Source organism: Micromys minutus (genome assembly GCF_963924665.1).
Source record: "Micromys minutus genome assembly, chromosome: 17".
In the NCBI taxonomy this organism is placed as follows: domain Eukaryota; kingdom Metazoa; phylum Chordata; class Mammalia; order Rodentia; family Muridae; genus Micromys; species Micromys minutus.
This window is the reverse complement of record NC_137952.1, coordinates 10,061,532-10,086,696: the sequence shown is the minus strand read 5'-3', so window position 1 is coordinate 10,086,696 and position 25,165 is coordinate 10,061,532. Positions and strand designations below refer to the sequence as shown.

General features: G+C 39.3%; 1 pseudogene across 1 annotated transcript; it reads right to left on the bottom strand.

Annotated features, from left to right (window-relative positions):
* Positions 1-1,256: 1,256 nt before the first annotated feature.
* Positions 1,257-2,910, bottom strand: LOC308431889 (annotated as a pseudogene). Its single transcript has 2 exons — positions 2,844-2,910; positions 1,257-1,994 (listed from the first exon to the last, which is right to left on the bottom strand). The product of its transcript is annotated as an uncharacterized misc_RNA (transcript).
* Between the last annotated feature and the right edge of the window lie 22,255 nt (positions 2,911-25,165).

The window sequence follows — 25,165 nt, the reverse complement described above, 5'->3', positions numbered from 1 at the left end:
ATGCCACACGAGGAACCTGAGGAATTACGTACATTTCTGAAAACTCAGAGTAAAATGATACATTTGAATATTTTCTAAGATGCAAAAGCTTTTTAAAGAAAACAGGAAGCTCTAATAGACTGAATGATGGCATGACTATCACAAAAGAGAAAGATCATCAAATTTGTTTTCTTCCTCCCTCCCTCCCTCCCTCCGTTCTTTCTTTCTTACCACATGCAGAATACTTTTATTGCTAAAATTGAGAAACAGCTTGCTCAGGACCCCAAGTAAGGGTCCCACCACTCAGATGAGGGACAGATGATAGGAATGTGCTTAACAGGGGAAGTCTAGAGCTAGAAACGATTGGGAAGGCAGTGTGGTCCACCCTCCAAGTTGTTTAGAGACCCTAACGTAAAAGCTGACTCATGGTTGTAGTCTGGTCCACTGTCCCCAAGGCAGGCCCACATTCCCCATCCCTGCTGTCACACAGATATCATGTGGCATCCCTGGGGCAAGCAAACAAGCTTTCCCTACCTGGGACTCTCTTGGAAACTCTTTTAAATCTCTGCACTGCTTCCTGCAAACCAAAACCCATTCAGCTGCCTGGGTAACAAGTGGTGGGCAGAAACTCTACCACCTCTCAACCCTGTGCCAGCCCAAGTAGATGCTAGAAAGACCCTATAGCAGGCTGTGCACCACGGTGGTGGAGTTCTCAAGAAGGTGGCTCGTGGGAAGCTCTAATCAACCACGGTTGTTCCCTTAAGCTCACATTTTTCTTAGGAACCTAAGAGAAGGCATGCCATTAGCCCCCTCCTTAAACTACAGTCTCAGACACAACAGAGCCAACTTTGGTACTGGAACCCACGTCACAAGCAGAGAGACCAGGAATTCTAGGACATGGCCCCCAGAATTGAGAGGTCCTCTACTGCCCAGTCCAGAACTAGCATGTTCCTAGAGGAGCAGACTGTAAATAATCTAACCTGGAGGAATCAGGAGAACACAAACAGCTGCCCAGCCTGCAAGGGCTTACCTGAGTGCCTCCCACACTCAGAATTTCTACCAGTGAGGTCACAGGGAAGTCACCATCACCAAAGCAGATATTTGCGTGGCGATCGGGAAGCTCTCGTAGTAGAGTTTGGCTTGGGAATACCAGTCTGGTGCAGCCCTTCTGTGTCCTACCTCATTAACCAAGCTATCTTCAAAAGCTGATGTCCTGGAAGAACCTGTGATAGCTTCGGAAGGTGTAGTGAGTTGTGGATGTGTGTACAAATACCTTTTTAGGTGACCACGTGTGGTGTATGGCAGTACCTGCTGGTGGAGACAGCGGATCGGATCGCTGCTATTCCTGGATATTCAGCGTCGCAATGACAGGGGTGTGATTATTGTCTCCTGAGGCCAGGACATACACGGTCTTGGCCACGCCCCCTAGGGCCCACCCAGGAAGACGAAAGCATGGATAATAATTGTCCTTCCAGGACTGTGGTTGCCGTTGGGGCTCGATGCCAATCATCGGGAGCACCTCGGACATCTTCACCCCGTGTGTAACCCCAGCTCACATGGCTCTCCACCATAGTGTAGAAATAGGAACCCACATTCCTTTTGCTGGGGTCTAGGAATTCCACAGAAAATGTTTCCCCCAAACCAGGGACAAGCACATCTACACTATCGGGAAACTGGGTGGCCTGAGATGTTCTGTTGTAAATCGATCTGATATGGTCAATCCAGCAGTCAATGGTAAGAGGCAGAAGCAGTTCAAGATTAAGCCAGAGTGTGAAGTAGCTGTCCGTCCTTTCGGAGTAAAGGTAGTGTGCACATTGCTTCCAACTGGTTACCCAAATCACCAGGCACCAGCACCACGGGGGATAGGGGGTAGGGGCAGCGGCCGCGGCGGTGGCTGTGGCGCTGGTGGTGCTGGTGATGGTGCTGGTGGTGATAGTGCTGGTGGCGTTGGGCTGAGAGCGCCAGGCTGCCAGCATCATTAGAAGAAGCAGGTGGAATAGGAGGCCACTCCAAAGCTGGGTCTCACGACAAGTGCAGAGATGACAATCCATGGCATGAGACTGTGGCCACAGGTCCAAGGGGTTACTTTCGTGTTTAGGGATCGTCTCAAATTTGTCTTCAAGTGATAGAGTAATATCATACAAAGTGCTGAGTTATGTAAGAATGGAATTTAAAAATAGAAATGAGATAGTGGCAGCGTTTGAGTCAATCGCGAGGTACAAATAACTACCAAGAAGGTGTTATTTAACTGACCAGTGACAACACTATGTGAGATAAGGTTATGTGGCTGGTTTATGAGAACTTATGTGCAGTAGACATTGCTATGCTAATCTTTATAAAGGGAGAACAATTTACTAAGTTAAATGGGGTCTGCAGTGGCAAATACAAAGGCAAGGTAGCCCCATAAATAGACATAAAGTTGGAGCATACAGCGTTTTCACTACTAGGGTTCAGTTTGATTTGGCCCAGTCTTTCTTCCTAATATCCCAATTAGTAATACGCATGTGCCATTGTATGCTTAAAGAATGTAATCTGTATTTTAAATTTAAGGGGGTCATAGATAAGAGGTTGCCTCGAGTCTTAGAAGAGTCTTTGGACTTTATAATTTTGAGCAGTGGTGGGGCTGTTAAGGACTGGGAACTTTCGAAGTTGAACTTAAAATATATATTGTATCACGAGCTGTCCCATAGCCTTCTGGGGCCTGAGAAGGAACGCTTTGATTCAGGTGGAAATGTTCTCCTTGGGTTCATTTATTTGTTCGTTTGCTCTCCCCGTGGCTGTTTTGTTAGTACGATTTGGAAATCTGAGGAAGCAGAAGCTCAATGGAGGAAGTACGCCACTTGAGGAGGGTTTTGAGAGCTTACAGCCCGGCCCCATTGGCTCTCCGCTCTGCTTCCTGTGTGCAGGTGAAATGTGATGGGTTGGCTTCATGCTCATACGGTTTTAATCATCCCCACCATAACGGACTGACTCCTCTACAGAATTTTAAGTTCAAGTAAACCCATTCTTCCCTGCCTTGCTCTTTTTCAGTGTATTTTGTCGCAGAAGTGTAACGAATATACCAACCTAAAAATACTGTCAGGTGGCGCAGAAAGGGCGGTAAAGGAAACCATGACGCAAATTGCACTGAGTTATATTTTAAAAGAATATAACTGTTGAAGAACACCATCCTGCAGTGTAATGGGTAACACTGTAGAAATACTTGAAAGATTAAGCATTTAAAAATTGTAACGAATTTCACTAGATGACCAACCAAGGAGTGTACAGGGAGCGATCCATGGCTCCAGATACACATGTCCTAGAGGATGTTTTTTCTGACATCAATGAGAGGGGAGGCCTTGGGCCTGTGGAAGTTTGATGCCCCAGTGTAGGGAGATGCTAGAGCGGTGGGGCAGATGTGAGTCGTTGGGTGGTGGAGCACCCTTATAGAGAGGCAAAGGGGAGTGGAGAGATGGCAGATGTGAGATGGGGGTTGGGGCTGTGGAAGGGTCACCAGGAAGAGGAATATCATTTGAGATGTAAGCAAATGGGATGATTGATTTTTAAATGTGGAAAATAATATAACTTACGCAATCATCAAGTCATTCTCCATTTCTACCTCCTCTCATTCCCTAAGCCATGCAGGAAAATTTTCCAAGTAGTTCTAAAACTTGGAGAATTGCCCCTTGCACCCTAGACTTCTAGTAAGGAACATGGGTCTCTGGTCAGCACAGCAGGGTTGGGGGTGGCAGGATTCTTCAATATATACTTTAAAATGGAAGACTGTTGTACAAGATATGAAAAGAACTGTGAAAAACACCCTCAGAACCTCCAAAAACATCCTTTTAGATTAGAAGCAATCCACTAAAGTGTCCCAGAGGTGGGAATGAGGTAGGTGTCTAAGGAGCTTGGGAAATGTGCAACATACAAAGGCTCTGATGCTGCAAGGAATGAAGCAGGAACTGTTGACAATGGAGCACGTTGACCATGGGAGCCTGCTAGGAACACTCTTTAATCCTTAAAATGCATCAGTGTTTTGCACTGATTCCGAAAGCAGTGACCGCCATTGTTTGTCTGGTTAAGAGGGTTTCAGAGGACAAAATCTTGTGTGACAGTAGAGGTTAGTTTTTTTTCCATTGTGATAGACCCTCCAAAGCACCAGTTCATGTGTATATAAACAGTTTGATAAATCACGGAGGGCTTTTGTCTGTAACTTAAAACAGACTTCAACATATTTTATTCATTAAAAATGATACAGAGTAGATATTTACCTTGGAAGTCTTATTAGAAATACAACCCACAGTTTCCCTTTAAAAGATGGGTGACACCATGAAACATGTCTTATTCCTCACACTTATGGAAGACTTTTAGCCTGAGGAAGACGATAAAGCTCTTCCCTTCTCCTGCAATGTAGGCACAGTCTAAGAGCACTGGTGGTATAGATAACTCAGGCATTTGAAGCAGGCAATTGAATTATCCCTGAATAAGTCTTCTAACACTAATCAGCCCTGGATAGACAGAAAATCAAACAGCTCAGTGCTAGAGGGGTAAACATGAGGATTTGTATCCAATGAGAGCACTTTACTGCAATAATACTTTATCTGGAATGAGTTCTCAGCAACCCCGGTGTCCTCCTTCCACCCCTTATCTCCTGGTTCTAGCTAAATTCAGAAAGCATCATCAAAAGGTGTGCTATGTAAAAGGCTCAGAATTACATGTTATGAGGTTATAGCAACTTTTATCCCATGAATTTAGAAGGATTAGCTGTCGTAAGAGCACACTGAAAATGTGATAAGGCTTTTATATAAAGAAGCTGACAATCTGCTACTAGTGCACTTTCAAGAAAAGCTTTATAATTCACACAGCATTTGTGTATTATTAAATGAATTGCTAGGTAAAGAATATTTATACAACAAATACATACTTACACTAGGGAGAGACTAAAATATGAATTTTCTGGTTTTGTCCCTATATTAGAAATTATATTTGAATTGTGAATAAGAGATAAAGATTCATTATGAAAGATTAAAATGTATGCAGTTGGAATTATAAAACCCACAGAGATCTCAACTTACAGATGAAATGCAAACTGTTATGTTTATGGGGGGCATATTCTATGCTTTTATAAAAAACACAGCTATTATTTGCCAGTGAGAAAACAGCCATGGTATTCCAAGTAAATAGCAGGTATGGGTCTTTGGCTGTGGTCATGATTCAAAGGCAAAGGGGATGCATAGATTTAAATAGCACCTGCTCCTTTATGACTCAATAGCCAGATTTAGAAGTTTTCTAATTTACCCTTGCATTCCACAGAAAGGTTACTTAGTCAGAGTAGCCTCTGGTCACATAAATCATATAATTACTTAAGATGAAGTAATCCCACATAAATGCAAGTTCTGAAAGACAAGATTAATAATTAGTGTTTCCACTGAAATAAAATCCTTACTTCACATAATGAAACATACAAGCAATCTCTCAGAGAGAGGCTGATGCAGGGGGATCACAAGATCCAAGCTCAGTTACAGGTAAGAGCCCATCTCAAAACAAAACAGCCATAGCACAAAGCCTTCTCACCTGATAACTGCTCAAGCTAACATTCCTACATATTTCCCCCAACAGGCTTCAAACATAGAAGCCAATAAGAGGAAAAAATATGGATTTGGAGGAATTAAGCTCTTGAACTCAAAGGGCACTTCCTAGTAAAGTAGAGAGAGTCATGCACCACTACTGGGAATTTATTAAGTAACCAGACATTTTCCCAATTGTTTCATATAATTATTTTCTCACCTTATCCTGACCATATCCTGTTTAAAAGAACTTCTTGTGTACATATTATATAAAATGAAACATGGGGCCATGTCAGTTAAATAACATGATCAAATTCAGTCACTGAACAAGTGGATTGAAATATAAGCCACAGTGAACCATCCTTAGACAAAAAGTGGGGCTAAGAAATTTTCTGGAAATATTCACTAGGCTATTCTTTGTTTTTTTTTTTCCCCACATACTACGGGCTGCCTATTTACTGGTAATTGTTTCCTTTGCTGTGCAGAAACTTTTAGATTTCATATAATTCCATTTCTTTATTCTGGGAATCCTTGCTTGTATTATTAGAAGCCTGTATGAAATCTAGGTCTATGACTATATCTTTAAGTGTTTTTATTACATTTTTGTAGCAATTTCAAAGTCCTGTGTCTTAGAGTAAGATTAATTTTGAGTTGATTTTTGTCTGGGATGAGAGATATGAATGTACTTTTATTCTTCCAGTTTTCCCACCACCATTTATTAAAAAGGCTGCCTTTTTTTTTAAACTAGTGTGTGTGTTTTGACAGCTATTACAAAATATGTTTCAGAAGATGTATTGAAATTTTAGCCATGGAAGAAAGCCTTGCAAAATATGTGCTTTTTAAAATTCCTGTTGGTTCTTTGTTATTTATATTTGAATTTGTTTGAATTATGAGTGGGGTGGCAGGTGCACATGTGGACCCTGCCTACAGAGGCCAAAGGATCCCAATCCCAAAAAACCTGGGTTACGGGTGGTTGTGAGTTGTCTATTGTCAGTGCTTGAAACAGACCTCAGATTTCTGCAAGAACTGTATGGGTGATGAGCCAAATTGGTCGGAGTGATTAAACTCTTACCATCCTTCCTTTTGGAATGTTGTATCTTTGATAGCATTGACCATGTGTTTTGGGTCATGGCTTTATTCTTTTAATGAGTCTATGAGTATGGATGCTGAACTGTATGTGACAAAGGAAGGAGGAGGAAGAAAATGAAATCTTGACCAGCTGACATTTCAGCCTAAAATTGTTGAGAAGAAAATCAGTATGGCAACAATCCTTATTCAGCAAAGAGCGAAAGCTGTGAAGAAATATAACAAGTTCCTCACCCTTGTGAAGTCAGGCACTCCATGGTGACATGTTCATCTCACAGAGAGCACAGCACATTGAAGCTTCAACTGTCTAAGTACCATGTGTTTCCTTTCCCACCCTGCCTTGGTTTTTTTTTTTTTTTTTTTTTTTTTTTTTTTTTTTTTTGCAGTCTTCCTTTGCCTCTGTCTTGCTGGTTGCTTTCAAGGAATCATTTCTAGTCTGATTTTTGTCAAACACTAACCTAAGGTATTTTTATGTCATGTCCAGGTTATGTTGTTTAAAGTGGAACTGTGATCCTCTCAGAACTGAAGACCTGGGAGTGGAGCTGCCTTGGTTAATGGGGCTGATGGATGCAAACACAGCTGGGGGTGGAATATAAAGTCAAACCCAGCCTTTTGCCCCAGCCCCGAACCCCACGATTACCAGCATTTCCATGGAATGTAGTCCCTCTTGGAAACATTTGAATACCTTTAGATGAAAGTTATTTTTCTCATTTAAGAATTGGAAATTTAGAAAAACTGGTGACATTTTCTTCACCAAACACTGTGTCAATTGTCCAGTATTGAATGTATTTAATAATATTGCTATATCTTTCATTCTTTTTATCAACATACTAGTTCTAAGAATCTTTCTAAGGCAACCAAAACAATTTCCCAAAAGCAGCTATAGCTATGTGCAATATACTTCATATCTAGTTTAATTGGACATTGAGAAGAACCCATTCAGTTAATCCTGATTCTATGAACCAAGAGACTGAATAAATTCTAGCTGAGGTCAATGTTAGCTATAAGTTTTTTTCCCCGTAGAGTGTGACTTTTCATATAATATACTTATTTAATGGACACATAACAGTAACTTATCTTGGAGTGTGACAGGCAAATTTTCTGGGAAAAAATCAATTTCCTTCATTCAATATTTCTTTTAACAAGGTTGAAAACCATATATCTTAATGCAGAGCATTCCCTAGCTCCTGTATTAACATGCAAAGCTGTTTCTTAATAGCCCTCTCTCATGTAAAAATGACACCAAGAGTGTAGAGTCACTTGTTCCTAATTTTTAAACCTACTGATTTCATTGTGCCCTACACAAAGCAGAACATCTCAGCCATAATTACTGCATAACAGTTATTTTTCTCAAAGTAGTAATTTTCCTAAAATTATCTGGACAGCCTCAATTATGTAAATTGAATCCCGAGACTTTAATGAGAATATTTGTGGGAACACAGTAGAATTTATCGGGGAGATATCGGGGAGGAAAAAAAAAACTCTAAATTATTTTGGCTTTACTTTTAATGAGGCCAGAGGATAGAAATCCAGTGTTGGTCATCATCATTCTTTGGGAAAATTGCGTGGATTGGTCCCATTTCTGCTTTGTGAAATTAAGAAAGTGTACCCAAAGCAAGTTTTAAAATCTGCTAGATGAAAAACACACAGGCACATGCACACGTGCACGCACCCAACAGCTCCAGAATAATGTCACTGTTGCTAGACTACCGCTTCACTGTGTCTCCTCTTACTATGATGTCCTCTTCTGCCTCACTGTGATGTGGCTCTGTTTATCTACTGCTGTGCAGATGACTACTCTAGAGTCAATAGTTTCAACAATAGTTTAATTTGTCATTATTTCTCCATTCATGGATCTGTGGGCTGAATAGACTGACCTTTGCTGTGGATCACATGGGGTTTTATTCACAAAACAACTGTGGGTAGCACTCCATGGAGACTGTCAGGTGCCTGCATGCTCTCCATGTTGTCTGTCTCAAGCACAGTAGCAAGGACTCTTTTATATTCCATCATCATACCAAGAAGAAAAAAGGGGGAAAGTGTCAGATCTCCCAAGAATAAGTTCAGTAGTACCAGACTAACACTGTGGTACTCAGCTGTGTTTAGCCTGAATTTCACCTTTCATTGGAGGAGGGTCAAGAACCTTGACTCATTACTCTCACTGAACAGTTGGTCTCTGAGTATGGTTTGTTTGTTTTCTGGCTTAGGTTTTTTCTTCATTTGTTAGTAATTTTGTTCTTCACTAGAGGGTCAACTCATTAAATTCACAGTCTTTTCTGTTTATCACATAACATATTCCTAATGAATAGAAAAAAATTTCCTTTTTTATTGGTTATTTCATTTGTTTACATTTCAAATATTGTTTCACTTCTAGGTTTCTCCTCTGAAAGCTCCCTATCCTATCCTCCTTCCTCTGTCTCTATGAAGGTGCTCACCTACCCACCTACCCACTCCTATCTCACCACACTAGCATCTTACTATGCTGGAGCATAAAGCCTCCACAGGACCAAGGGGCTCCTCTCCCATTGATGCCAGATGTTCCATGTGTACTCTTTGGTTGGTGGTTTAGTCCCTGGGTACCCTAGGGGGTCCTGTTAGTTGATATTTTTGTTTTTCCTATAGGGTTGCAATCCCCTTCAGCTCCTTTAGTCCTATTCCTAACTTTTTCCTTGGGGTCCCTATGCTCACTCAGTCAGATGTTTAGCTGAGAGCATTCACATCTGTACTGGTCAGGTTCTGGTGGAGCCTTTTGGGAGACAGATATATAAGGCTCCTGTTAGTGAGCACTTCATGGCTTCAGCCATAGTATCTGGGTTTGGTGTCTGCAGATAGGATAGATTCCTAGGTAGAGCAGTTTCTGGATGGCCTTTCCCTCAGTTTCTTCTCTTCTTAGTACCTATATTTCCATTATACAGAAATAATTCTGGGTTGACATTTTTGAGATGGATGGTTGGCCCTGTCCTTCAACCAGGAACTGTGTCTGTCCATTGAATATGGTCTCTACAGTTTCTATCTCCTTTACTCAGGATAGAATTCACAGGCCACATGAAACTCAAGAAGTAGGAAGACCAAAGTGTGAATACTTCAATCCTGCTTGAAGGAACAAAATAATTACAGGAAGTAGATAGAGGGAGGGATCTAGGAGGGTAAGAGGAAGGGGATAATAAAAGAGTGGCAGGGTCATGTGTGGGAGGAGACAGGGGAGAAGTTCAGAGGGTCAGAAATTTGTACAGAGGTGTGTAGCAGTTGGGGATGAGGAACTGGGGATAACTACTAGAAAGTTCCAGATGCCAGGGAAGCAAGAGTTTCCCAGAACTCAACAGTCTCCTGGATAGGAGAGGGGAGGGACAGAAAAAATTGTTGTAGGATAAAGTATGGTGAGAGACAGAAGAGAATCCCAGAGGGCTAGGAGAAATATAGGGCAATATACAACATTGTGAGATGTGGGGTAGGAAGAACCTCTAGAAAGTCTCAGAGACCTGGGATGTGAGAGGCTCTCAGGACTCAGTGGTAATGACCTTATCTAAAACACTAAACAGTGGGGAGAAGAAACTTAAAGAGGCTACCTACAGTCTCTTCTTGGCTCCTAGTTGAGACATAGGGCCTCCCACGTCTTCAAAAATTTGACCCAGAATTGTTCCTGTCTAAAGGAAATACAGGAATAAAACTGGAGCAGAGACTGAAGGAAAGGCCACCCAGTAACAAGGGCTATCCAAAGCGCTTAGGATCCAACACCTGACACTATCACTGATGCCATGTTGTGCTTACATACAGGAGTTTAGCTTTCCTCTGAAAGGTTCTAGCAGCAGCTGAATGATTATAGTCAGCATTGATTTGAGGTCAGGGATGTCTATGAAAGAGTCAGGGGAAAGACTGAAGGAGCTGAATTGGATTACAACCCCATAGGAAGACCGACAGTATCAACTAACCAGGACCTATCAGAGATCCCAGAGATCATACACCAATCCAAGATCAGATATGGGCTAGTGTGTGGACCCTGGCACATATGTAGCAGATAATTGCCTTTTCTGTTCAGTGGGAAAGGATGAGCTTAATCCTGTAGAAACTTGATGCCCGAGGAAAGGGGGATGCTGGTAGGGGTGAGGTGCAGATGATTGGGTAGGTGAGGGAGAACTCTCTCAGAAGCAAATGGGAGGGGAGTTAGGGTGAAGAACTCTGGGAGATAGGTCCAGGAACGGGGTCAACATTTGGAATGTAAAAAAATAAAATAGTTTAAAAATAGAACAAAATGCATATGATTGTCTTTTGCTTTTCTCCCAGGAAAACCAATTTTATTGATTTATTGGTGTTCTTATACATCTTGATAGTATTTTTCTTATTGATGTACATATTTATGTTAGTAATATTCTTTCTCAGAATGTGGCTTGTATTTTCAGTGGCATTTTGGTGAAAATAAGTTTTATATTAGTCTTACATAATTTTGAAGACTTTTGGTGTTTAATTTGATATCGATTATTAGATTACCCACTCTTTTGTTTGTTTGTCAAAGCAACTACAATTTTGTATATACTTTCAAGACTTTGGATAAAATTTTATATAATTTGTTTTATTTTAAGCTGGCAAAGTCTGAGATGATCCATCACACATTATTAGATCACAATTAGCATGTACTTTTTGGATTGATTTTTAAATCAACATAGCAGTAAGTCAGAAAACAATGGAAAACTAGACTCCTATTTTAGTCTCAAGAGTGGCTTTGTTGTTTGTTAATTTTTGTATTTAAGTTGGAGAACTGAAGTCGGGGGCTTGGAGGAGAGGTACTGACTACTGTCTTGTTCTCATGGCTTGCTTATCCTGTTTTTGTTGAACAGTTTTGTTTTGTTTTGGTTTTGTTTTGCATCTAGGACCACCAGTCTAGAATGGCACTGTCCTTCGATATCAATCTCTAATCAAGAAAATCTACTACAGGCTTGCCTATGGGCCAAACTGGTAGGGCAATGTTCACAAATTGAGATCTCTCTTCCCAAATGAACCTAATTTGTATGAAGCTGACATAAAACTAACCATCACAGCTATCAAAGCCAGAAACACAATTAAAAGAACAAGCAATATACAATTTATTAAGGCATGAGCACTTGTGTATGTGTGTATGCATGCATGTGAGCCTGTATGTATGTACATGTTGTGTGAATGTGTGTGCTATGAATATATACATATACATATACGTATATATATTTATTTGCAGAAGTGAGAGGACCCTAGTTTTCAACTAGGCTCACTCATCAACAAGTCTTAGTAATCCTCCTGTCTCTACTTCCCACCTATGGAGTTATAGGCACATGCAGCTATATCCAGACTGTGTATGGGTAAGGCAGGTCTTCATGGTTGTGTAGGAAGCACACTTTCCTATTGACTTAGCCCTCACATCTTAAACTTTTATTTCTCCATCTTTAAACAAGTTTGCTGATACATTGAAAAGTTCAAGTTCAGTTTCTATAACCCTCAGTGTTGTACTTCCACTCATGTTTGCTCTGTGTCCCTGTGCATAAATGTATTCTCAACCAAGGACTCTCAAGTGACTTGTTCATGTTTGTTTTGTCATCAAGACTGAGACACTTAGGGAAACATTGCGGCCTGTATGTCATCTACAGTACTGACTTTTACTAAATACTTTCTAAAACTTCAGAATATTCCATATTGGACCATTAGTATAACAGACGGTCTTGGAATATTCCATATTGGACCATTAGTATAACAGACGATCTCTGACCTTCCAGCTGCCGAAGAAAAGACACAGAGTCTTAAATTTATTTATGAAAGGCTGGCCTTAGCTTAGGCTTGTTCCCACATAGCTCTAATCATGAGAAGGTGATGGAGAAGATGCTTACAAAACACTGAAACAGGTGATCCTTACAACCTTTACACAATGCACAAAAGTGTCCCAAAACATTTATAGCCATATAGATCATCACATTCAAAGTAGCATTTTTCTGTGTTTTTAAAGAATGGAATTTTAATAGATACAGAAAATGTGGTACATTTATACAATAGAGGATGGCTCAGCTATTAAAACAATGATTTTATGAAATTCACAAGCAAATAGATGGAACTTAAAAACATCACCCTCAGTGAGGTAACCCAGTCACAAAAAACACACCTGGTTCTTACTCACTGGTAAGTGGATATTATTCAAAAAGAAGCTTGAAATACCTACAATACAACTCAGACCATGTGAAGCTCAAGAAGGAGAGCAAAGTGTGGGTGCTCCAACCTACTTGGAAGGGGAAACAAAATAATCATAGGAGGTAGAGAGTGTGAGGGAATTGGGAGGAAGAGAGCAGGGAAACAGAGAAAGGGGGTGCAGGATAAGTATGGAAGGAAACTGGGGAGATGGACAGAGGGTCAGGAAATTGAACAAAGGTGTATAGAGATAGGGGATGGGGAACTCGGGGTAGCCACCAGAAAGTCCCAGATGCCAGGAAAGCAAAAGGCTGCCAGGACCTCACAAAGATGACATTAGCTGAAAAACCTAACACAGAAGAGAGAGAACCCAAAGAAACCATATTCAGAAGTTAGGCATGGCCCCAGATAAGGGATAGGGCAATCTACACATCTCTAAAATTTTAACCCAGAATTGATCCTGCCTTAGGAAAATACAGAGACAAAGAGTGGATCAGCGACTGAAGGAAAGGTCATCCAGAGACTGTCCCACCTGGGCCTCCATCCCATATGCAGACACCAAATCCAGACACTATTACTGATGCCAAGAAGTGCTTGCTGACAGGAGCCTCATATAGCTGTCTCCCAAGAGGTTCTGCCAGAGCCTAACAGAGATGTGGATGCTTGCAGCCATCCATCCAACCGAGCATTGAGACTCCAATGGAGGAGTTAAGGGAAGGACTGAAGGAGCTGAAGGGTTTTGCAACCCCAAAGGAAGAACAACATTATCAACAAACCAGACCTCTTAGGGCTCTCTGTGACTAAGCCACCAATCAAAGAGTACACATGGAGGGGCCCATGGCTCCATCTGCATTGTAGCAGAGGCTAGCCTTATCTGGCATCAATCGAGGGGAGGCCCTTGGTCCTGTGGAGGCTCAATGCCCCAGTGTAGGGGAATGGTAGTGTTGTGAGGCAGGAGTGGGTGGGTGCATGGGTGAGCACCCTCAGAGAGGCAGGGGAATGGGGAGTGGGATGGGGAGTTGGGAGGGGAAACTGAGGAAGGGGATAACTATTCAAATATAAATAAATAAAATAACCAATAAAAAGAGAATGGAATTTTATCATTTAGAGTATCAAAGATGACTCGAACTTCAAGTGGAATTCGGATGTTAAGCTTTTTGGCTCTGAGTTTGAAGATGATTAGTTAACACCAGCATCTATATATCAGGGGGTTCTAACAAGCCTTGGGGTGCCTACGCTAAATAGAAAAATGTGAAGCAGCTCAACATAGTATACTAGAAGACCATTCCAAAACACATATTAAAATAGATAACTCTTCTGGGGATACTATGTACCTTGTCCTCACTGAACAGTATTTCAGAAATAACAAAACACAGGTCATCAATCATGTGAATGCTGGGATGACCCTGGGTAGGTAACTTAAGTGACAATTTGTTTACAATTATTACTGTTTCTACTATGTGGATAAAAAACAAATCACTATGGGAACTGTGGCAGAAAAGAATGCGTGAAAGTGTCATTACAGTAGATTACAGTAAGTAGGCTATGATTTCTTGAGAAACTAACACAAAATATTTCAACGAGGATTATTGGAATTAAAATGGAAACTTAATAATAATACCCTAGCCATGATCACTGTCATAGATAACACTGAAGCAAAGAGGATTAGTGCATTAAAGTGACATTTTTTATTTAAGCCTCAAGACAAATAAACAATATTTACATAATAAATATAACATTATATAGACACTGCAAAGTGTATCAGAATCACCAGCAGACATTGAAAGTGTTAAATAAGAAGTAACGATGTTTGTGAATTTTACAAAGCTTACTTTTTAGAGCACAGTCCATTCATAAAATTATTCTTAATTTACTCAGTAATAGTTAGAAGTTGTTAGAAGGGTCAGACACAGAAGATTTCCTGAAGATGTGAGTAAGATGTATCACATAGCTCATAATACCAAAAAGTAGTCTTTAAAATGATGGCACTACAGAAAGTTTATAAATAATGTGTCCCCGATGCTGTAAAGCATCAAGTTGTCTAATTATTTCCAGGGAAAACAGTTCTAAAATGTCCCAGAGAATTCAGAAATAGTTCTTCATTTGAGATTTGAATATGTTCTTGATGCCAAGTGCAGTTATATCTCTAGAAAACGTTTTTCACAATGGGTTAGAAACCACAGTCCTCTGACATACACATGCACACAAATCCATACCATATGTGGCTTGCTCGTTCATTGTTCTAGGCTTCAGTTCACACTGGTTCTAGTGTCCTGTATAATGTGAGGAAGGCTTTCTTCTTCTTAGATCCAGTTCTTTCCTGTGGTATTTCATGGCACAGCACTAGGGCTGCAGTGAATCAGTTTGCCAGGCTGAGAGGAGTTTCAGGGAAAGATGTAGAGAAAGTACATAGATAATGTAGATAATGACAGTTACAATTTGTGCCCGTCACACTTAGTTTGAACTTGATGTTCAAACCTTGGTGCTGAATTCGGTGCATTTTAACGGAATTTTTATTTCCCCAGAGAAGTTTGTTTCGGGATCATATCTCTTTTTGCCCTGCTTGGAATACACTTCTAGAGTCTTAGGCTACTTCTACATCAGGGTTATAACTAGACCCAGAAGTGTTGTTAGGTGTCTTGATATACAGAAGGTATTTGGAAGAGACTGTCCTACAACTCCATGATTGCTCACAAAGGACTGCTGTAGGGTAAATTATATACAGTTAGACTAATTAATAAAACATATTAATGAGGTCACGATGAATATATTTCAAAAATTTTTATATGCATGGGTGTTTTGCCTGCATTTCTATACAACATGTTTTTGCCATGCATGTGAAGACTAGAAGGGGGCATTGGATTCCCTATACCCTGAGTTTCAAGACAATTGTTAGCCAATGTTTAAGTGCTGGGGAGCAAACCTAGTTCCTCTAGAAGACCAGCAATTGCTCCTAACCTCTAAGCCAACTATTTAGTCCTAAATGTATATTTATTTTTAAGTGAAGAGGTCACACATTATTTTCTAAATATATGTCATATAAATTCCAAAATTAAAGATAAATAGCTTAAAATGAACAAACTTTGAGACTTTTAGGAAACAAATGATACTATAGGTGGCAAGATTTTAGGAGCTTTTGGAATTTTTGTGGTTTGCTTTTGTAATCGAAAGAATGCTCAATTTCAGTTATAGGTTAGTGACAATTTAGAGGACTAGTTTTTCGTTGAAGCTCATCTTCTGTTGAATTTTGTTTTGGACTTCCTTCAGTGATATATATTTATTCAAGCTTCCTGTGCCAACTTTTTCTAATGAGTGGAGTTTGATCCATATGTGAGAATTTGCGTACCAGCAGTCCCAGAACTCTGAAGGCTGAGGGAGAAGGAGACAATGCATCAGTAGAAACTGATTCTTGGACTCTCAAGTGGAGTGGGCATGAAATATGAGCATGAGAGATGTGGATCACAAAAGATTAGGATTTTCTTGTAGTAAAGAGAATAGTTGAAGCAGTGCAAACTGAAACATTGGGCCACCCAGGAGCAGAAATTGAGTGAACAATGGCCCATGATTAGCTCACATAAAAGACAAATTTTGTAGAAAAAATAGTAGCATCAAATATAGATACTGAGCTGGATCTGGAAATGGAGGCTTCTAATCTAGTACTTCTGAAGATGAGGGAGAAGAACCATGATTTTGATGCCCACCTGGGTTGCAGATGATATTATAGGTCATTCTCTATAGCTTATTGAAACTCTGTCTTAAAGTCTAACCCAGAGTATATAGCAAGTACTGTGCACGCTGTGGTCATACAGCAATACCTAATTTCAGATCACACACATATCACACACACACACACACACACACACACACACACACACACACACATACACACTTAGGTAGAAATAGACTGAGGTAGAAAATACAGTGAGTCTTGCAACATTGATTACAAAGGATGTTGAGCAGAGATTTTAAAATTTTTGTTCCAGCTTCAGTTCTGTTTTCTACGCATTTAGGCTACTTTAGGCAATGAAACTTACTCTCAGGTCCCAGATCTCATCAGGAAAATAAGGAAGTTGGACCAGCTGATCTCTGAGGAACTATTCTGATTTCACATTCCATACTATTCTAAGAATCTTTTTTTTTTACTTGGTTCCATATCACCCATATTTATTCCTGTATGATATTAAAGAGGAACAGAAAAATGTCATATCATTTGCAGAGCTGTTTCCCCAGGATATACTTCACTGCGGAATTTACCTTTCTTTCTCCTCCAGGAATAGGAACATTACCTGAAACAAATGTTCTTTGCCTTGAATGAAGATATTTGTCAGCTGAAGTAGACTTTGCACAAACTTGAGAGAAAAGCAGGTTGTGTTGAATAAGCTGTTTCCCGGGCTGCCTGAGGTCTGCATCTCCTTCCCTGGTTGCTTTTTTTTTAAAGTATAATTTTGAATTTCAAAAGAATGTTTCATCACAGCCTGCCTTCTCTTGTGGAGAATTCTTCAGTAAAACTATAAATAATTGGGATAATTATAATACTAAGGGAGTAGAATGGAAATGAACCCAAGAAAAATGATCACACTACACTGCCTTTTCTCTCCTTTTAATCAAGACTGAATAAGTGGCCCCAGCGAAGCTCCAGAGCTGACGGTTCGAGCTGAAGCCTTTACAGCCAGAGCAAACTTCTCCCTGGTGTTCTAGCAGCAAAAACTCAGCATGGTCAAAACCCAAGGAGAATGAAAAAAATTAACCATGCAAAACCAAATGCTGGTCAGTTTGTAGGATCTGGGGAACCTTTGACTATCAATTTGTAAAGCTGTCTGAGAAAGTATGGGAAGCTTACAGGGAGGGGACCTGGGAGGGATCAGAGGGAGGAAAAATAGGAGGAAGTAATATAATTATTTTAATTAAAATATATCAAAAAATAAAAGTGAATTTAAAATGAAGCATGAACTGGAATGGAAACTAGAGACACAGAGATCTGTTTTAGTGCCTCTCAAAGAAAGGCGCTCCTGAAAGAGGCAAAGAAACCTGGAACAAGATCGTATGACTTCTTTGCTTAAGGTTCATGGAACTGTGTGACTTTATATTTTCAATCACTGTGATGTTTTAGTCTCTTCAATAGCCTGGGTTAAAGTTTTTCTAGAAAAGGTTGCTTTGAGTTTCATTATTCACTACTTTGTTCTGAGCCAGATAGTTTCTCCAGAAACCATGCAAAGTTCACAGAAAAGCTCTCTGATTCATTCTGCGCATTGGAAACCTCTCTGTGTTGAAGCTGCTGTTATTTATTTTTTTTCCACTTTCCTTTGGGTCTTTCAATAAACCAACAGGAAGATAAATCCAGCTATGCAGGTCCTTTTAAACAGCAGACATGTGTGGGACATTTATTGAGGAGGTAACTTCTGGTTTCTAGTCCTGGACATCAGGTCTTCTGATTGACTTGGGAGGAAGTGGTCACCCCTTCTCATCAATAAGAAAAAAAGCGAAATCAACAATGCCAAGGAAAGGTAGTTCACCCATAAGGGAGATAGGCAAACACATCACTATGATTTATGGAGTAGAAATCTCCACTAAGTTTTTGGGTAGAAACTTTAAATTCTAGTTAGTGAATGTCTGTAGGCTTCTTGCAGATTTCTTGAGAGACAAGAAGCACAGATGGCTACAGTCATAGGGTCTTGGCACTTGGAAATCGACCAGGATTTTGCAGTAGCTGTCAGGGGAAAATAAGTTTATTCATCTGCATAGAACATACAGGAACAAGTAGCCACACTGAAATATGTCAGAGCATTCTCTTCTTAACCTCATCTATGATCAAAAGAATATGCTTTGTCTGAAAACTTAAACTATTGGGGCATTATTATGGACGCAGGAGAAAGGAAATCCTTTGCTACAGCCCCACTAAGTATGCTGTTCCATGTAAGCAAAGCATTTTAGAAGGATGCAGAGGCACTAAGAAGTGAACAGGAAGAGCCCAGGATCCCCAACATGCCGAGTTTGAGTCAAGGTACCAAAAGGCTTTTTCTTCACCTATTTTCCTACCATGTCATCAAAGTATTGCTGAACATAAGTTTTAAAGGCTACTTTGCTAAACTCAGCTTACAGACATTGAACTGCTTTATTCTGATTAACTAACAAATAAAAATATCACTCAAATGGCTTAAGAAAACCACTCAAACATATGTCCAGTATCAAACTGCACACACACAAAACTCATGTATGAAAAATTCCAAGTGAATCTCCAATGCTTCAGAATGATCATTCTGGTACATGTATATAGAATTTTCCAAGAGGTACTTGTAGTTTTTCTCAAGCTTTCAATAAAAATTTCAAGCTATAGTGAAAGGCATACATAAGGAAGAATGTGCTTTAGGATAAGAGGTAGACAATGCAGGAAGTTTAGAATTATTAGATGTGGAATTTTAGACAATGATTCCTATTAAATTCTATGTAAAAATACAAGAAAATATTTGATAAACAATGGACAAACAATTTCTATGGGGCTGAAAATTATAAGACCTATTAAAAAGAGATACTATCTTACTGTTTAACGTGCTAAGAATAGGCAACTGTGTGTTTTCAGCTGTAGGTGGGTCAGCTGGATGATCTTTCTCCATGTAAGGCTCAAGGTAAGTTGTATACATGTAACATTTTCAAAGAAGACAAAGAGGAAATGCTATCACTTAAAACTGTAGCAAACCAGCAATACCTTGATGGCATTATTAGTAGATATGCTGTGGGTGAAGAAGGAAGATGACTCAACTTAAAGATTTCAAACTAGATGTCACAGAGAAAAGTAATTAAAGAAAAGAAAGCTCACTCTATCCAAGGATGCAGGAGCAACTACAAACCGGGTGGCATACCTGTTCTGCAGAGATGAGGAAAAGAGAAGAGGGGAGGGGCAGAGAAAACATTTGATGCAGAAATGACTGGATTTTCCTGGATTAAGGTCAAGGGCACTAAGGTGCGGATTCAGGAATCGCAGAGAATGCTTTGGTGGATAAAGATAAAAAAATGCTACCACTAGGCATTATATCATATTTCAGCAAATTAAAAAAAATCCTGACATTAGCCAGAGGGGGGAATCTTCTCAGTAGAGAAATGCATATGAGAATTTAATTTGTTTTTTCTTCACAGACTGTACACGCAAGAAGAGTGGAGGGAAACCCACAGAGAGTTGACAGAAAGATGTAGAAATATGTCTCCCGAATGTGGCATTTACAAACATACAGATTTGGATTTTGAGTTGGAAGAAAGACTTGAAAAGTAGTCAGAAATTGATTTTACTTTTTGGTAGATGGTTAGAAAACAAACAAACAAACAAACAAACAAACCAATGGCCTTTTCTACCTTTTATGATGTGGTTTTGTGTCTTGCACATATCTGTGGACTTTGTCAAGATCCTGTCTTTACCATATGAAATGAAGCCAAATCTGCTTTGCTGATTAATTTTTGTCTCACCACATGGCAGTTCTGTGATGGTGGCTAAAATTGCCATAGTTCCCCACACCAGACATCATATGTATAAGGGATCCCAAGGAGAACAGAGAAACTTGTTAACCAAACTGAGGCCACATGTGGAGCTGCATAATATGAGATAATTAAAGGATGCTTGCTTTAGGGTAGTAAGCCTTGTGATTCACTGTGTAGCATCATTGTGAGAGATATTTCATAGTCTCTGCTTTTATCCTCTGAGACCTTGGCAAGAGACATCTTGAACATAACCCTTTCTCTCTCACTTCTTGCTTCTCTGTCTCCTCCCATTCCTTCCCAGTCACTGTACAGTTGAAGTCCAGAACATTTTTCATAGGCTAGGCTGCCTGTCAATCACTGAACTGCATCTTCCAACTTCTTCCTCTTTCAGTTGGCAGCAATAAACCTATAGTCTCATAGGGTTGTTATGAGCTTACATGGCTGTGTGTCATATAAAAGTTAGGTGATACTATTTCCTTTCCTTGTGTAAAGAAGACATTATTGATAAGGCTTCTGTGTAAGATTTTTTTTTTTTTGCTTTTAATCATTTGCTTCTTGCTTTTCTTTTGTGGGGAGGGGTTATAATGAAAACAGCAGCAAATATAATCTAAGAAAAACTTCTGCTACCAGAGCATGCTGAGTGTAACAGAAACTGAAATGGAATTCTCAGAGTTCAAGTCCCTACCTTAATATTTTCTAGTTGTACAGAATTGAGGCACTTATTTTTTTATGATTTACTTCCTTCCCTTTAGTGTGATACAGAGAGCACTGAGCTGCCACGAAGAACAACGGCATTCCCTAAGGTTCTTATGCCATTGGAATAATTCAGAAACACGTGAGAATGTTGCATGTTATTTTTATTGTTTAAACGTCATCACCTACAGAGGAGCTGAACTCTTACTTGCACAGGATTTGCAGAAGTTTCTGAACTAAGCAAGAGAATTCAGCTAGTCCTTAGTAGCCTAAAGATCAGTGGCCATTTGTGAGAGTTAAGCCATCTGGCAGGCAGCTGGCGGACACTCTGAGTCTTTATAGACTGTCATAGTGAACAACTGATCCAGAAATAACACACTGAAAAAATCCTGAGGGGAGCCAGCACGTGAGAAGTGGGAACAATCCATCGCACGGAGAAAGTGGCATTTGTTAGTGTGAAGATGGATTGGGGTTTAGCCATTGAACAAATGACTGATCGTGAAAACAAACAAACAAAGCTCACAACAACCATGCAGTTGTCAATGTGAGGAGGTTACACAATCGATCTAAGGTGAAGGGTTTTCAGCCCTTAAAATGGGCAGCAGCACTGTTGGGAAAAAACGCCTCAGATGTTTAAAAAGAAGCACTTATTGTTGATGATAAGATGAGAAGAATATGGAAGAATACAGACAGAAGATTTCTATGGGGCATTAATTATGTGGGACATTAATTATAGTTGTCTTTCAAGTTGACAGGACTGGAATTAATACTCATTTAAAAGCTGCGTGACCTTGGACAAGTTTCTTGGATATCTGAGTTTTATTGTTCTTACTCTTAACTTATGGAAATTCCTCTTTTATAGAGCTAACAAAGGGGTTAAATCTCCCAAGTGTATGAAAGGCTTAACCCTCACTGGTATCTAATAGAGGTGCTTAACAAATCATATTTGTTGTTGTGTTATTTTATTCATTTAAAAACCATCTGTCAAAATTTTGGGTTTGTCCGAATCTCCTTTGTGAATGGATCTTGCTGTGGCTTCCTTGCTCTGTGTTAGCCTATGTGGTCTTTGCGCACTGCACAGAACTTTTGACCCCTGGCCCTTTGATATCCAACTAATGACTTAGACATCACACAGCTCCTTAGCTGCCTCCTGGGCTGACTTTGACACTGAGACTCTGTATGACATTTTCTTGTTCATTCAAGGTTTTAATTTTGTTATATATTTCCTTGTCACATAGGCAAGAGATCAAAGAAAGCAATGACAACTAAGGAATCATCTAAGGATGGAGCTGGTGTCAGGGAGGTGGGAGGCAGGGCCTGTGAGGTCAGCCAGAAGAAAGGAAGGCACTAATAGGCAATATAGTATTAGTAGTTAACTAAACATGAGTAGATATTTTTACTTGTGATTTTACTGTGAACCAAGTTAGGTCAGAGGCAAGCCTATCAGTTAGGGACAGAATTTAAGGATCACTAATGTTTAATATTTGGAGAGTTCCCAAAGTAGTTCTATACTACTTTTCCATTCTTGCATCCCACTTTACTTCAGCTTTTCTGTATATGTATCTGACATTTTTTCAGTGTCTATGGTTTCTGTATTACATATCCTCCATCACCCAAGGTCCAGGCTTTCAGACCAACCCAGGGAGGACAAGGCAGTCATGCCTCTAATACAAGGTCTGAGATTTATATTATTTGCTTTCTCTCTGGTATATGTGTCATACAGGCTTTCTGAAGATTTCAAAAGAAGTATATGCCCCTTGTGGTATTCATAAAAATATGTGATAACTAATGACGTGTGACTGCTTTTTATTGAAATCCATGGTTTCATCTATTCTGGCTGAGAATAATTTTATGACATTATTTCAAATCCCAAGACAGATTTAATGAGGAAATGAACCAAAACATAGAAATGAAGGTGGTCACAGTCCCACTGTTCTTTGAATCCTTTTTCTGTGCTCTATTCATATTGGAAACTTGGGACTGAGCTATCTATGTATTCTGTCGGCCGAATGTGATGGAGTGTCTTTGCTGTTCAGTGTCTTCCTCTTTAAATAGTGATGTTAGCAGTGCTTTTGGAGGGCTAGATTCAGGACCAAATGTGATCACAATGTCAAAATCATATATATATATATATATATATATATATATATATACCATAACATGCAGTTTAATGAGATCTTTTATCACCAGTTTACCTTTAAGCAATTAGTTTTGATGAGGGATGCAGTGAGGTTTCTAAAAGGTTGAACTTCAACTGTTTAACTGGAGAGTGAGTTGTTATTTACTTATAGGGCAAATAATGTAGAGAAATTTATAAAGGCATTCTGTGTTGGCCACTTCAGGATAATTCACATGGACGGTTTCAGTGTGGCATGCTATAAACCTAGCTTTTGTAAGTTACCATTCCCATCTCCTTTAAGCACAATTTTAGCTCCCTGTGCTTGAGTTGGAAATAGCAATGCAAGTAGTAATAGGCTTATCCTAACATTTATAGTCTAGATAGTGTATTTTTTCCTAAGATAATCTTTAACATAAACTTGAAATTAAAAAACAAAATTACCCCCCCCCCAAAATCCAAAATCAACAAAAAAAAAAAAAAAAAAAAAAAAAAAACAGGATATAAATTGTCTCCATTACAATACTGCTGTGTGTTGGTTTGTAAAATATACTCATGAACTAATAATCAATTAAAACATACCTACTTTATTTTAGAACATGGCTCTTAAACTGTGGATATTGACCCCTTTGGAGTTGACATATCAGATCATATGTATATCACATATTTAGATCATAATTTATAACAGTAGCAAAATTGAAGGTATGAGCTAGCAATGAAATAATTTAGTGGTTGGGGTAACTACAACACGAAAAACTGTATTACAGGGTTTAAGCATTAAGAAGGTCAAGAAACACTATCTTAAATGTTTTGTTTGTTAAGCTCAAGGAAACAGCATTTCTTCTGCCCTCAAGGAATTTCCAGTTCTGTGGAACTAATATTTCTTCTAATACTAATGTTTCGTACATCCCAGGAGATACCTTTTGGCTACATTTCCTACTTGATATAAACAAGAACAGAAACTACTTTTGTCATAGTTACAAGCACTAACTATAGTACAATGATAAAATATAACAAAATTTTGATCTAGGAATGACTTTGAACAATAGTAGATGTGAGAAACATTCTACTTAACATTTTTTGGCTAAAGCCTCTGAAGTTTAGCAGGGAAACTGGGAAGGCTGTGCATTTGTTCTCTGGAACAACCATGCAGTAAAGGATGATTGTTTTCAAGAGGAGAAAGGATGTGTTCCTAGCTTCTGGGCCATAGGAGTTGTCTACCATTAGAATAACTAGAGTTTCCTTTGATCATATCATGGGAAATCTATTCAGAAAGCAAATGGCCTTCCTTAACATACATCACATTGTGCACAGGTAAGTACACTTCTGTACTCTTGCTTTGTGAAGTCTGTACTTGCTTTATGAGATTTACTCATCTCCATTTGGTGTTTGGTTCATATCTGTGAGTCATCCCTGGACTTAAGATCTAGGTTTCCTTTCTCTAATGGATTTTAATGTGGACTCTTTGTCATCGCATCGAGTGACTGGAGACAAACCGCTTGTTCGTCTCTAATCCTTACTCTATCCATCAGAGTTACTATCACCAGGTTGTAAAAGAAGAAATACTGTAAGTCACTTTCTCAAAATCTTATAGCATGTCAGTGTCAGCACATATGTTAACTCAGGTGTATCTGAATCTAAAACGTGTCTTGAACTGCTCTCCTTCTAGGACTGTTTCCCTGTATCTGCCTCTTAGTAATGTCTCAGCCTGTCCTAGACTAACACGTCTGATATCTAGTTATACACTCTTGATGACTCAAAGTATTGTAGAATTTGTTTGTAACAGGTCATGTCCATAGGGTATTTTTTTTTTAAATCAAATTCTGGACAAGGCTACTGTGGTTTTATTTGCCAGATGTGACAGGCCTCAGAAAGCACATCCCAGTGGTGTTTCTACTTAACTTTGCAGCCACGATGTATGTTGTTACCATTGATCATCATATATGCATAATTAACGCAGCATGCTGGAGGTGGTAATATATAACAGTTGGCCTTCAATCAGTTTAATTTCTGTCTAGCTTGAACATGTAAATGTTCAACTTTGGTCAGATATGCTAATTTTATTAAGTTCATATCACTGAATGGTATACACTATGCATTAAGTTAATTAGTAAATAAATCTAAACAGTAATTGCAT